Here is a 13049-nt window from a genome sequence, read left to right as displayed (position 1 = left end):
CGGCGGTCGCGGGCGCTTCCGCTTCCTGCCACGCACGGGGCGGCTGGCCACACTACAGCTCCCGGCATGCCGTGGGGCCCCCCTCCGGAGCGGGGAGGCTGGGACCACGCGCCGCTGCGACAGAGCGCGCGCGCGCGCGGGCGTTGCAGGCTGGGACTTGTAGGCCAGAGCGAGCCTCGTCCGCCTTCCTCGAGGGGGCGTGGCTGGGACGAGAGGCTGCTAGGAGCCAAGGTCATAGTTGAGAGATCTTAGGGGTAGTTTACTGCATCCTCTCACCGGAAAAACAAACCTTCACCCAGAATCGGGGGAGAGCAAATGAAATGGGCTTGTGGGGGGAATTCCTGAAAAGGACATTCATTCTTTCAAAGCTGCACCAGAATCAGGGGGGAGAAATGAAATGTGCATTTTTTGGAATCCCTAGAAAGGACATTCATCCATTCATTCATTCACTTATTCACTCATTCATTCATCCACGAGCATTTATTAAGCCTGTACCAGGCACTGTGCTACTCACTGAAGACTTGAAGATAAAATCCAAATAGTCTTTGAGGTCAAGGAGCTTACATTCTACTACAACATAGTGTAGTTCCATTACAGGGCTAAGACAGGATAATAGATTCAGAGTTGGAAATAACCTTAGAGATCAAGTACAGTATAAGTGAAAACAAAATATACACCAAACATAAATAGACGAAGTCATTGTTAGGAGATCAAGAAAGGTTTCCTTCAGGAGGAAGCTCCTGAGCTGAGGCTGGAAGGGAGGTGGGGATTTCCAGAGGCAGAGGCGGGCATGGCAAAGGCACATCGAGCTGGTAGTACACAGCCATTAACCATTTTGGATGGAGCACGGAGTGCGTATTGGAGAATAGTGTGGAAATAACCCTCAGAAGAATGGTTGGAGCTAGAGTGTAAAGGGTTTTAAATGCTGAAGGGGGAGATTGAATTTTATCCTACAAATATTGATTGACTCAAGTTTCTAGAGCCAGAAAGTGGTATGTTAAGGCTAAGCTTTTAACGATATCACCAGTGCGGATGATGGATTGGGGAGGGAAGAGAGGGGTATCAGAGAGACCAGTTAGGAAGACATTGCAATAGTCTAGGGCGGAGGGAAAGAGTGTTTGAACGATGCTGGTAGCTGTGTTTGTGGAAAGGAGGAGACAGATGAAAGAAAGGTTGCAAAGGCAAATCTGGTAAGACTTGGCAACTCCCTGGATGTGGGGGAGAGAGAGGAAGGAGTCAAAGATGATCCCAAGGCTATGAACTGGAGGGACTGGAAGGATAAGGAGCCCCTGACAGAAGTAGGGAAAGTGTGGAGGGGAGAGCTTTCTTTGGGGGGAAAGATAATGACTTTCCTTTTTGGCATGTCAAATCTGAGATGTCTGTGGGACATCCAAGTAGAGCTGTCTAGCAGGTGTAGTGGGGATGGAACCCAGGTGAGGTTGAGAGTGGAGTATGGAGGCTTGATCATCGCTACCTAGAGATGGTCTTTGAACCCTTGAGAACTGATGAAACCACCAAGAGAGAAGAGAGCCCCGGGTGATCCTTGAGGAAAACACGTTTGCTAATGGGGCAACAGCACATATGAGGAGTTCTTAACCTAGAGTTTGTTAACTTGTTTTTAAAAATACTTCGATAATTATATTTCAATATAATTGGGTTTTTTTTTAATAATCCTTTTTTTTTTTTAAGGACTGGATTTCTCTTTCGTAGCCAGGCTGGAAGTTTAGGCTTAATCCCACCTGCTGATCAGTCACTACATTAATACTAAACTTGGTGCTGACACCCAAATGGCTTAACTCACTACAGTTCAGAACTCCCTAGCTCGAGACAGCCTCAAACTCTTTAGTAACTGGGGTTACAGGCTTGCCCTACCATGCTCAGTATCCTAAGTATTTTACTTAATAAATTAAAAACATTATTCAGAGAAGGGCTTTCCCCCCCCATTTAATCACACTGCCATGATACCAAAAAAAAAAAAGGGGCAGGTAAGATTCCTTGATATAGGGGGTGATCCTGCAAAGTAGACTGTGAAGGAGCAATCAGGCAGGACAGGGGAGAACTAGGAGAAAACCGTGGCCCAAAAATCCTAAGGAGATCCTATGTAGGAGGAGGAGGAGGGATCACATGCTATAGAGAGGTCAAGAACCATGAGAACTGAGAAAAGATTGGATTTGGCCATGGAGAGCAATATTTGAGGTGGAATGAGATTTTGTAAAGAATATCATGCTTGGAGTTGAGAGAGATGTAGGCTAAAATCGTGCCCCTCTAACTAATTGACTCTGTGAATATGGGTCAGACGCTTAACCTTTCTGTCTCAATTTCCTCAGCTCTAAAATCAAGATAAAGATATCTGAGTGGCCTGCCTTTGAGGGTAATAGTAAAAATTAAATGAGATAACAGATGTAAGGTGCTTCCTATACTTGAAAGTACTATGTAAACATCAGCCATTATTATTATTGTGAACAATAGCATGTTCCTATAGCTCTTTAAGGGTTACAAAAGTGCTTTTCCTGTGCAGGCGGTGTGTACTGAGTGGTATGGTAGAAAGAACACTGGTTCACTTGTGTCTGACTCTTCATGACTCCATTTGGGGTTTTCTTGGCAAAGATACTAGAGTGGTTTGTCATTTCCTTCCTTGTACAGATGAGGAAGCTGAGGCAAGCAGGGTGAAAGTGACTTGCCCAGGGTAAGTGTCTGAGGCTGGATTTGAACTCAAGAAGAGGAGTCCTCCTGACTCCAGGCCTGGTGCTCTGTGCATTATGGTGCCACCTAGCTGCCCCTAAAGAACCCTGGACTTTGAGTCAAAAGATCTGGGCTGGAATTTGTGATCAGGTTACTTTCTCTCTCATCTCCAGTTCCCTCGTTTGGAAAATCTGTAAAATGACACAGGTTAAACTAGAAGATGGGGGAGACAACATGCAAACAAATCTATGCAAAGAAAGCCATATACGGGATGAATAGGGAATAATTAACAGAAAGAAAGCACTGGAATTGAGAGAGGTTGGGAAAGGCTTCTTGTGGAAGGTGGGATTTTAGTTGGGACTTAATCAGGGAGATCAGTGCTTGGAGAGGAGGAGCATTCCAGGCGTGGGGGACAGCCAGAGAAAATGTCCTGAGTGGGAGATAGAATGTCTTGTTTGCGCAACAGCCAGGAAGCCATTGTCGCTGGAATGAAGAGTACGTGTTGGGGAGGAAGGTATAAGAAGACTGGAAGGGTAGGAGGGAGCTTGCTTATGAAGGGCTTTGAATGCCAAACAGAGCATTTTGTATTTGACCTTGGAGGCAACAGGAAGCCACTGAGGCTATACATAAGGATTCCTACAGGCTGCATATAGACTTAGTTTTAAGAGGCGATGTTATCTATGTTTTACGGTATTTTTTATGTACTTTGTTAAATATTTCCCAATTTTACTTTAACTTACTTTGGGCTGTATGTGCGCTTGTGGCCTCTGCTATAGGTAACACAGAGCAGTTGCCAGGAGGTACTGGTGAAGAAGTTTCCTCTCCCACATTTCCCTACACCAATGAAATCACAAATCTAGTCCAAAAAATATGTATATATGTGTATGCATGTATGTGTATATATATATATATATGTACATATATATATATACACACACACACACATATATACACACACTAGTTCTTATATATTATTTATATTATACACACACATATATAAATATATATAAAATATATAAGAAATATGTTTCCCAGGAGCTTATTTGCAGTTTATTCCATTCCCCCAAAGACTCTCATGGTTTGAGGATAATATCAGCAATTCCTTTTGGGTGGTCATTGACAAACATTTGAGTGTAGCACATTTTCTGGGCTCATTCCCCCAACTCAAACTTATGGGTTGGACCCCCATAGATGGAGCAGATATCTCAGATTCTAGGAGTGACCCTACGTGCGTGACTATGTCTAACAGGGTAACTTCTGAGTCCCCAGCAGTGTGTTTGCCATTAACAGACAGTAGATACAGTTGTTAGCGAAGGCATTTGCTCAAGTGGCTTAGCAAGACATTGCAGTGCGTTCTCCCTACACTTTCCCTAAATACACATAGAGTCTATGGGTGGTGGTAGATTGTGGTACAGACTTGCAGTATAAGGGTAGTTAGTGAGGTACGTGTGTAGGAAACACGTGTAACTATGGCAACTCAGAATCCTGGAGCTGTGGTGCCTTGATATCTTTTCTTTCTCTGAAGAATTCACATGAAGATCACTTCATGCGGGGCATGGCCTTGGTGATGGACAGGTTGATTTGCTGCTCAGCCTATCTTAGGGCACAGGGTCTTTGACTTGTTGGGCTGGATAGATTGCTTGGTCACTGGGTTGGCCCCCTGCAGACCAGGGCTGCTCTGCTGTATAGATCAATCTGTTGGATTTCCTTGGCTTTCTCTTTGATGGGCAGCTACAGTCTCTACCACCCATAGCCTCAGGCTCAGCTGGGTGTTATTCCATCTTTTCTGAGTGCTACTGTGCTCTTTCAGAAGGAGCAGAGATCTTTAGCCTAAGGATTGGCAGAAGCCTCTCCCCTTTCTACTCCCTCAGGGTTTATTCATTTGTGTAAAAAATTATTTTGTTTTTAATTCATGGAACAAAACAAGCATTTCCATAATATAGTACAATAAAAAGATGATTGCCCATGAAACTGCAAATCTACTATGTACAAATTGCTATTCCCTCCAAATATGCAACAAAGTTATGTAAATTTCTTCCTGCCCCCACTCCCCCAGAAGGCTACCATTATGTAAAATTATTCTCTGCCTACTTCTGTTTATCAGTTCTTTCTCTGAATGCAGATAGCATCTTTCTTATGTCCTTTATTTTTAATTTGTATATTTATAATACTCAAAATTTAGTCACTCAAAATTGTTCTTAAAACAATAGTGCTGTTGCTGCATACTATGTTCTCTTGGTTCTGCTCACTTCACTCTTCATCATTTTGTGCAAGTCTTTCCATGACTTTCTAAGATCATTGGCCTCATCATTTCTTATAGCATGACCATATACATCCATACACACATTCCATCACAACCACACACCACAACTTGTTCAGTCATTCCCCAATTGATGGGGATCCCTGCAATTTCCAGTTCTTTGCCACCACGGAGAGCCGCTGTAAAAATCCCATTCACATTCAGTTATAATTAGTATTTATGAATTTCCCTCCATCTTATTTTTACTCACTATTTTCTTTCTCAGCCTCTCTTTTTTTGTAAATAGTATTTTATTTTTTCCAATTACATGTAAAGATAGTTTTTAACGTTCATTTTTTATGAGATTTTGAGTTTCAAATTTTTTCTCTCTCTCTCCTTCCCATCCCCTCTCCCCAAGACAGCAAGCAATCTGATATAGATTATACATGTGCAATCATGTAAATGTATTTCCACTTTAGTCATGTTGTGAAAGAAGAAACAGAACAAAAGGGAAAAGCCACAAAAAAACCCCCCAAAACCAAAAAAAGTGAAAGTAGCATATGCTTTGATCTGCATTCAGACTCCATCGTTCTTTATCTGGATGTGGGTAGCCTTTTCCATCATGAGTTTTTGGAACTGTCTTGGATCATTGTACTGCTGAGAAGAGTTAAGTCGACCATAGTTGATTATCTAACAATGTTTCAGCCTCTCTTTTTACACAGGGTAAACTTATCTTTACCCACTCTACCCACCCCTCCAAGAGTCTCCTCTCATTCCATCACCCCAATCTCAATCCACAAACCCTCCAAAAGTTCCCCCATTTTCTCCCCCATCCTCCCAAATCTCAATCTGCTTGCCCCTCTAAAAGTCCCTTACCCAATCTATCCCCCAGTTTTCTCACCTCTCTACATGTTCAGAAGACCTGTACAGTTTGACCTTAATGAGCGCCTTATAGTCTTAAATGTTTTCCTTATATTTCTTCTGGGTCTTTTATGTCTAAATTTCCATAAAGGGGCAGCTAGGTGTCACAGTGGACAGAGTACCAGCCCTGGAGTCAGGAGGACCTGAGTTCGAATCTGACCTCAGACAATTGACACTTACTAGCTGTGTGACCCTGGACAAGACACTTAACCCCATTGCCTAGCCAAAAAAAAAAAAGTTCCATCAAGTTCTGATCCTTTTGTTCCAAACACCTGAAAGTCTTTCAGTTTGTCAAATGTCCATTTTTTTTTTCATTCAGGATTATATTCAACTTTGTTGGGTAAGTTATTCTTGGATGTAACCCTAGCTTTTTCGCTGTTTGAAAATCAACATCTACAGTCTTTTGGAATAGAAGCTTCTAGCCTTTTGAAATCCTGACTATATTTCTTCAGTATTTAAATTGTTTTTTTTTTCTTGTTGCTTACAATATTTTCTCTGTAACTTGGGAGTTTTGAAATTTGGCTGTGACATTCCTGTAAGTTTTCTTCCTGGGGTCTCTTTTAAGAGTGAACAGTAGGTTTTTTTTTCTATTTCTACTTACCCTTTTGTTCTAAAACTTCAAGGTAATTTTCCTTAACAATTTCTTGTACTATTATATCCAGATTCTTTTTTTGATCATAACTTTCAGGCAGTCTGACAATTCTTATGCTGTCTCTCCTTGATCTGTTCTCCAGATCAGTTGTTTTTCTAAAGACATATTTCAGATTATCTTCTATTTTTTCTAGTTTTATTATTTCTTGGTATCTTATAGCATCATTCAATTCCTCTTACCCAATTCTAATTTTCAAGGAGTTACTTTTTTCCTTAAGATTTTGGACCTCTTTTTCCAATTGGTTAACTTTCTTTTCAAAATTTTCTTGGATTGCTTTATTTTTTCCTCCTAATTTTTCCTTAATCTTTATTATTTGATTTTTTAATTCCTTTTTTTCTTCTTTGAAGAACTGTTTTTGGACTTGTGACCATTTGACATTACTCTTTGGGGTAGAAGTGGCTTCCCCCTCCCCCCCCCGCCACTATCTTCTCTGAATATGAACCCAGATTTTTTTTTTAAACCAAAGTAACTATTTATGGTTGGGTTCTTTTTCCTTTGCTTACTCATTTTTATTTTGTTTTATTTTCTTTTTAGCAGTTTATTAATATAATCAAGTTTTGATCCCAAGTTGTGGGTAATGTTGCCATAGGCCTCAGGTCCTCCTTACTGTTATTTTCTGAACTCTTTCTGGGGCCTCAACCTCAGGGACTCTTCTCCTCCTCCCTTAAGCCACAGTTAGGGCCACCGACCATGGGGTCCTCAAAATGTTCTTGCTCCTGGTAGCTCATTCACCAGGTGTGTGTTTGCTCCTTCTTACCCGCAACTACAGCCCGAGATCGCATCTGGTCAGCACTGCTAGCTAGGCCTGGCTAGTGCCAGGGGGAATATGGTGGGGTGTCCTTCAATCTTCTCCTGCTCAGCAGTCTGCTGTTCATTAGATAAAAGTTCCTGAGGTAAAATATCTTGAGGCTCTAATAAGATGAAAATTGAGGTGAAACTTCTCAAGATACAGGGTGCTTCAAGGGAGCTGCTCCAGGGCCTGCTCTTTGTTGATTCCCTGGAGTCAACCTGGAGGCGTTGACACTTCACTCAGACCAAACCTCAGCCCCTGGAGGTCCTGTCTTTCCTGAGGTCTTCCCAAATTGTTTTAGAAGGACAGCTGCTGTATCCCTTTATTTTTGCTTTTCTACATTCATTTTGTGGCGATTTTCTGTGTGTTTGTGGGGGAAATCTGCAGAACTTGGAAATTTCTGACCTACTCCACTATCTTCCCAGAATGCCTCTCCCTCAGGGTTGATCATCTTAAGACGGAAGATGGTAGAAGTCTAATCCTTCTAATTCAGCATTTCTTCCTAGTTCAGAGCAGAGTTCCCTTGGTAAGGGACCCTACCCTTAATATGGTTGCCAGCCAGTTACATTTCCTAGATTCCTGAGAGGTCCTATGCAGATGAATGGTTGGAGACAAATTATAGAATCAGTCTATGCTCTGGGACAAATTCCAAGGTGTGTAATAAGATCTTCCTTTACGCTTGAAAGAGCTTCCCTTCAGTTTTCAATGTTTCTGTTCTCCAGATCAGTTGTTTTTCTAACCTTCGACTCTGCTGAAGTCTAAAGGGGACACAGCCCTACGTCAGGATTTACTAAAGGCAAAACTTTGTGGGAGGTGTTTTGGGGGATTTAAAGAAGAATAATATAAAGATGTGAAACACTAGCAATATAATGTGATTTCTGCTATGTGACTATATGAGGACAGACCTACTGTCGCAGGAGGAAGAAATCCCTTTGTTTCATCCAACCTAGGAATTTATCTCCAAAGGGGACAGCAGGGATGTATGAGGGAGTGGCTGGATTCTTGCCTCCAAGACCAGGGATCAATTAACTTCCAAATATTTAAGAATGTAATGTTTAGAACTGAAAGGGACTTACCGATTGACTTGGTTCCTATCCATTCCTACCACTGGGATCACAAGATCATAGATTTTAGAGATGAAAAGACCCTTAGAGGTTATCTGGTCTGACCTCTTCCATTTTACAGATGAGAAAATTGGGGTCCAGTAAGAAGCTTGCCCAGAGTTACCTAGGGAATAAACAGCAGACCTGGGATTTGAACCCAGGTCCTTAGATTCTAAAACTAGTGCTCATGCCTAGGCAGCCTCTCTCTGCTTAGAATGTAAAATGTTAGAGATGGAAGAGACTTTAGAAGTGATGTAGGGCATAACCCTCATTTTACAGATGAAGTTTAGAAGGTGATTGGCTAAAGGTCACAGGCAACGAATAGGAATCATTGAGAGCAGGCCTGACCCAGGATTGGCAGGTATCTCAAAATGTGAGCCCAGGAAGGAAGCCTCACAAAAGGCATTCAAATAAACTTTCCATTTAGAGTCTTCCACAAATTCAAAACTACTCATCCTTTCCAAATGAACAAATTGTATACCTTTCTCTAATTCTCTTGGCCCCTGAGTTTTCATTTCAAAATGCCTGCTCGTTTCTAGCCTTTTCATCAAGAGTTCTTGGAAATTGTTTATTTTGTTAAAGGTCCGCCTCGCCCTTTACTATTATACTTATTTTTCCTGGATAGGTTATTCTTGGTTGTAACCTTTATCTTTTGCCTTTTAGAATATTGCATTCCAAGTTTTCCTCTCCACCATTGGTAGCAGATGCCAAGTTTTAAGTGATTCTGATCATGGCCCCTTGGTTCTTTAATGCCTTGTTTTTAGCTGCTTGAGTATTTTTTCTTTCCCCTGGAAGTTGTGGGTTTTGGCTATGATACTCTTGGGGGTTTTCATTTTGGGGTTTCTTTCAGGGAGTGACCAGTTGATTCTTTCTATTTTCACTTTGCCCTCTGGTTCTAAAAGTTCTGGGCAGCTTTAATTTATAGTATCCGTTTTTTTTTTTGGGGGGGTGGTGATGGTGGAGGAAATTGAAGCCTGTGATAAAGAGCCTAATCCCTTTCACCCAAGTCTGGGCTTTCCCTAGGACTGAACCTAGACTTGTTCAACCACATGCATGGGCCCAGTGGGAGAGGCCCCTGCTTAACAGAGAAGAAAGAGGAGTAAATACCCCAGCTCCCTGGGCTCAGTAGTAATTCTTGTTGCTAGACTTCTATCCATCCAGGAGAGGAGAATTTTCATGGTGTTCATTGAGTTCATGGTGGGGTAGGTAGTTCATCACCTCTTACTGTCTGTGATTTCTATCATGGCTGCTGGGCTTCTGCCATGGCAGCCTTAGTTGGGCACCATGACAGACCAATGGAGAGTGGCGATGGTTATGGCAGAGGTCTACGGAGGAGTCAAGGAGTAGAGTGTTTAAGGCAGACCAGCAACCTGAGACTAGACTCAGGTGGGATGGGGATGGTTGACTCTGGTTTTGTCGAGTCTAAGTCGGGGGAGGAGGCTGATGCCAACTCCTAGCATCCTGTTACTGTTGTTGGGTTTTCTGACTATTTTCCAAGCTGCTCTTCAAAAGTTCCCAAAGTCCTGTTCCTCTTCTTATTCCTTTCCTCAGCTTTTGACTGGGAGGGGAAACATTTGGGTGAAGAAGCTTCTTTACAGTTGTGTTTTGCAGTAATTACATCTATAACTATTTACTTTACTCTGCTTTAGTGCATCATATGGTCACAAAAAAGTCAATTGTTTGGGGTCTTATGAATAAGTTGGCTAATGAGAATAGATTTCCCAAATGTGGGATGGGAGGAGTCAAATTGATATTTTAATAACTCTTATGTTACAGTCATATTCATAGTACGATAGTGTAGCATGTATGTTGCCCATGTAGATTATATATGTATATTACATATACATATACATGTCCACACAGGCTGGTCTAAATGTGGCTTTCAGGGTGTCTTTCATAAATATCTTGGCAATCTTGGCCACTTCTCTCCAAGGAAGACTTTGATTCCTGCTTGGAAGGGAGCAGAAGATGTCAGTCATGAGGCTGGCTGCTTTGCAATACCCTCAGAGAGGGGGTATTGCACTAGATTAATAGCTATCTTTCCCCTCCCATATTGGTAGTACAGGGGAAATGCTTTTTTTTTTTTAAGTTACATATGCTTTACTAATTACTCCTCCTTAAAGAGGAAGAGGTGCTCCAAGCTTATGGCCAAAGACTTGACCCCTTTTCACCAAATTCTAGTTACACAAAGACCATCACAAATAGTGAGAAATATCCACTAAATTCATTTTTTTTCCTAAGCAGCCAGTAAACACAAATCAGAGAAAGCGTACAGATTAAAATGTATTGGTGCACAGAGAGAATGAGTTCTCCTATTAGGAGTAAGCTGTCTCAACTTAACTGAGACAGAAAGGCCCTGATCTTACCCCAGGAGAAATTCCCTGAAGTCTCTAGGGAGGCAAGCCGGAAGTTAGGGACATTTGAGGAGTCAGCTTTCCCCTATATGTTTGTTGTTTCCCCATGTCTGCTTTCTTTCTCTCTCGATTTTCCCATGAAGAGGTCTGCATCTGTGTGAGTCCTTTTTTGAAGAAGGAAGGAAAATACTCTTTTTCCTAGTGCCAACTCTGTGCTTACAGGGTCACAGTGTGGGACAATTGCTCTCTCTACCATGGAGAAGAATTTGATGCTAACGGTAGACATTTGAATCAAGCATCCCAATAGTACCATAATTTCAGGGGTGTGTGGAGTGTTCAGGGAGTACTAGCTCCTCCGGTGTGAGGGCTTGCCAACTGCTTTGCAGGGCTGCTCATCCACCTCTGGCCTCTACCTTTCACTGAGCTCTCAAGCTCCAAGAAGCTGTAGCATGCGCAGAGGCCACACCCTTTTCAGCAGACCTAACCCAGGTTAATTTGACAGAACTCAAACCCATTGGTGAGTTAGGGGATATCTACCCCAAGCATGTGAAGACTTCCCCTGGCAGAATGAATGGACAAGAACAATTTGTTCCAATGCCCACTAAAGTGGCTGAAGTAGTACTATGGAGCGCTTAGAGCTTGATCAGACATCAAAAAGGCCGAAGACATGCACTGTATTCCAGGCCATTGCCGGTTGTCTGGACTTTTGTCTTGTCACTGTCCTTAATAACTCAGCAAGAGAGAGTGAGGCTGACAAGTTCATGCAACTCTGTCTCACCTAAGTCCGATTCGTGTACAAGTCAAGACATCACCCCAGGATGTCATTTGCTGTCATCACCCATAACTGTGATGAAGATGGTCCTCTTCAAAAACAAAGGATGAGCACATAGTTTTAGACCTGGAAGGAGAACTTACAGATCATCTGTCCCAATCCTCTCATTTTACAGATGAGAAAGCAGAGGCCCACAGAGCTTAAGAGATTTTCCTAATGTCACAGAGGAACTGCAGTTTGAATTCATGTCTTCCAACTTTTAAATTGAGCTCACTTTCGCCTGCTTCAATACTACCCTCATATCCATATTGAATTGGGACCGAGGCCAGGCCTCTGGAGCTATGCAACCTTGGAAAGGAGGAAGGGGGAGTTGTCTAAGCATTTATTGGCTGAATACCTTCTGGTAAGCAGGGGGAAGCCTTTGGCCTTTGGGAAAGCCAGCACATGGTGCTGAACACCCTCTGATGAAACCAATGGCCTTGAGGCCTGAGGGTGGTGCCACCTGGTGGCCAAAGTATATGCTACACTCCCTAGCTGATTACTTAATTAACAAAGCCACAGACTGCTTTCAAGAGATTTCAGAAAGCAGGGTAGCAAGCCGGGTGTGGCTAGCTACTGCTATTGAAACAACACCAAGTGGGTGCTCAGGCCCATTCAAATTGCTGTTCTTGAATATCCTCATTTCTTCCCAAACTGAATTCCCAAAGGAGAATGTAAGCTTCTTGAGGGCAGACACATTTTAAATTTTTTAAAAATTCCCCAGCCAAGCACACAATAGGCACTTAATATATGCTTATTGAATTGCATTTAATTAAAAGCTAAACTGATTAGACATTTAATAAATGCTTGTTGAATTGCAGACTAACCGACTGAGCAATCCTTCAATGGCATTAATTTTATCCATCCTATCATACCTCCTCAAGCCCCACCACGGAGTGCTTTGACCTTTGGAATCCATTATTCAGGCAACTCACAATGATCATAGGACTTCAGACACAGACTTGTAGGTCAACCCCCTTCATGAGGAAACTGGGCCCAGGGGGCTCGGTGGCTTAGCCTGAGATCACAGAGGTTGTGAGGAGGAGAGCTGGGGTTTGAACCCACACTCTAAATTCAATGCTCTTTCTGTTGTACCGCACTGCTTATTCCATGCCTATCTGTAAGGGAGTTTCTGTGAATCATTGTCTAAAGATACCTCTATCTACCCCAGGGGAAATCAGCAGCCTAGCAGCCCTGTAATATCAATATCCTTTGTATTTCTACAACACTTGTCTTCCCACGATCACACAGGAAAGTTCACAGTCTGCTTTTCAGCAATTCAGAATGTTATCTTATTGATCTCAACACTTAGGAAAGATAAAGAGAAGAATGGGGGGGGAGAAATAGGGAGGGGGAGAAAGAGAGAGAGAGGGAGGGAGAGAGAGAGACAGACAGACAGACACACACACACACAACACAGAGGAGGGAGAAAAGGAGAAGGGGAGAGAGAGGCAGGGAGAGAGAAAGAGAAAGAGGGAGGGAGAGAGAGATAAGAAA

This window comes from Phascolarctos cinereus, unplaced genomic scaffold (assembly GCF_003287225.1).
Source record: "Phascolarctos cinereus isolate Bilbo 61053 unplaced genomic scaffold, phaCin_HiC Scaffold_4;HRSCAF=312, whole genome shotgun sequence".
Taxonomy (NCBI): domain Eukaryota; kingdom Metazoa; phylum Chordata; class Mammalia; order Diprotodontia; family Phascolarctidae; genus Phascolarctos; species Phascolarctos cinereus.
Note: the sequence above shows the minus strand (reverse complement) of the source record.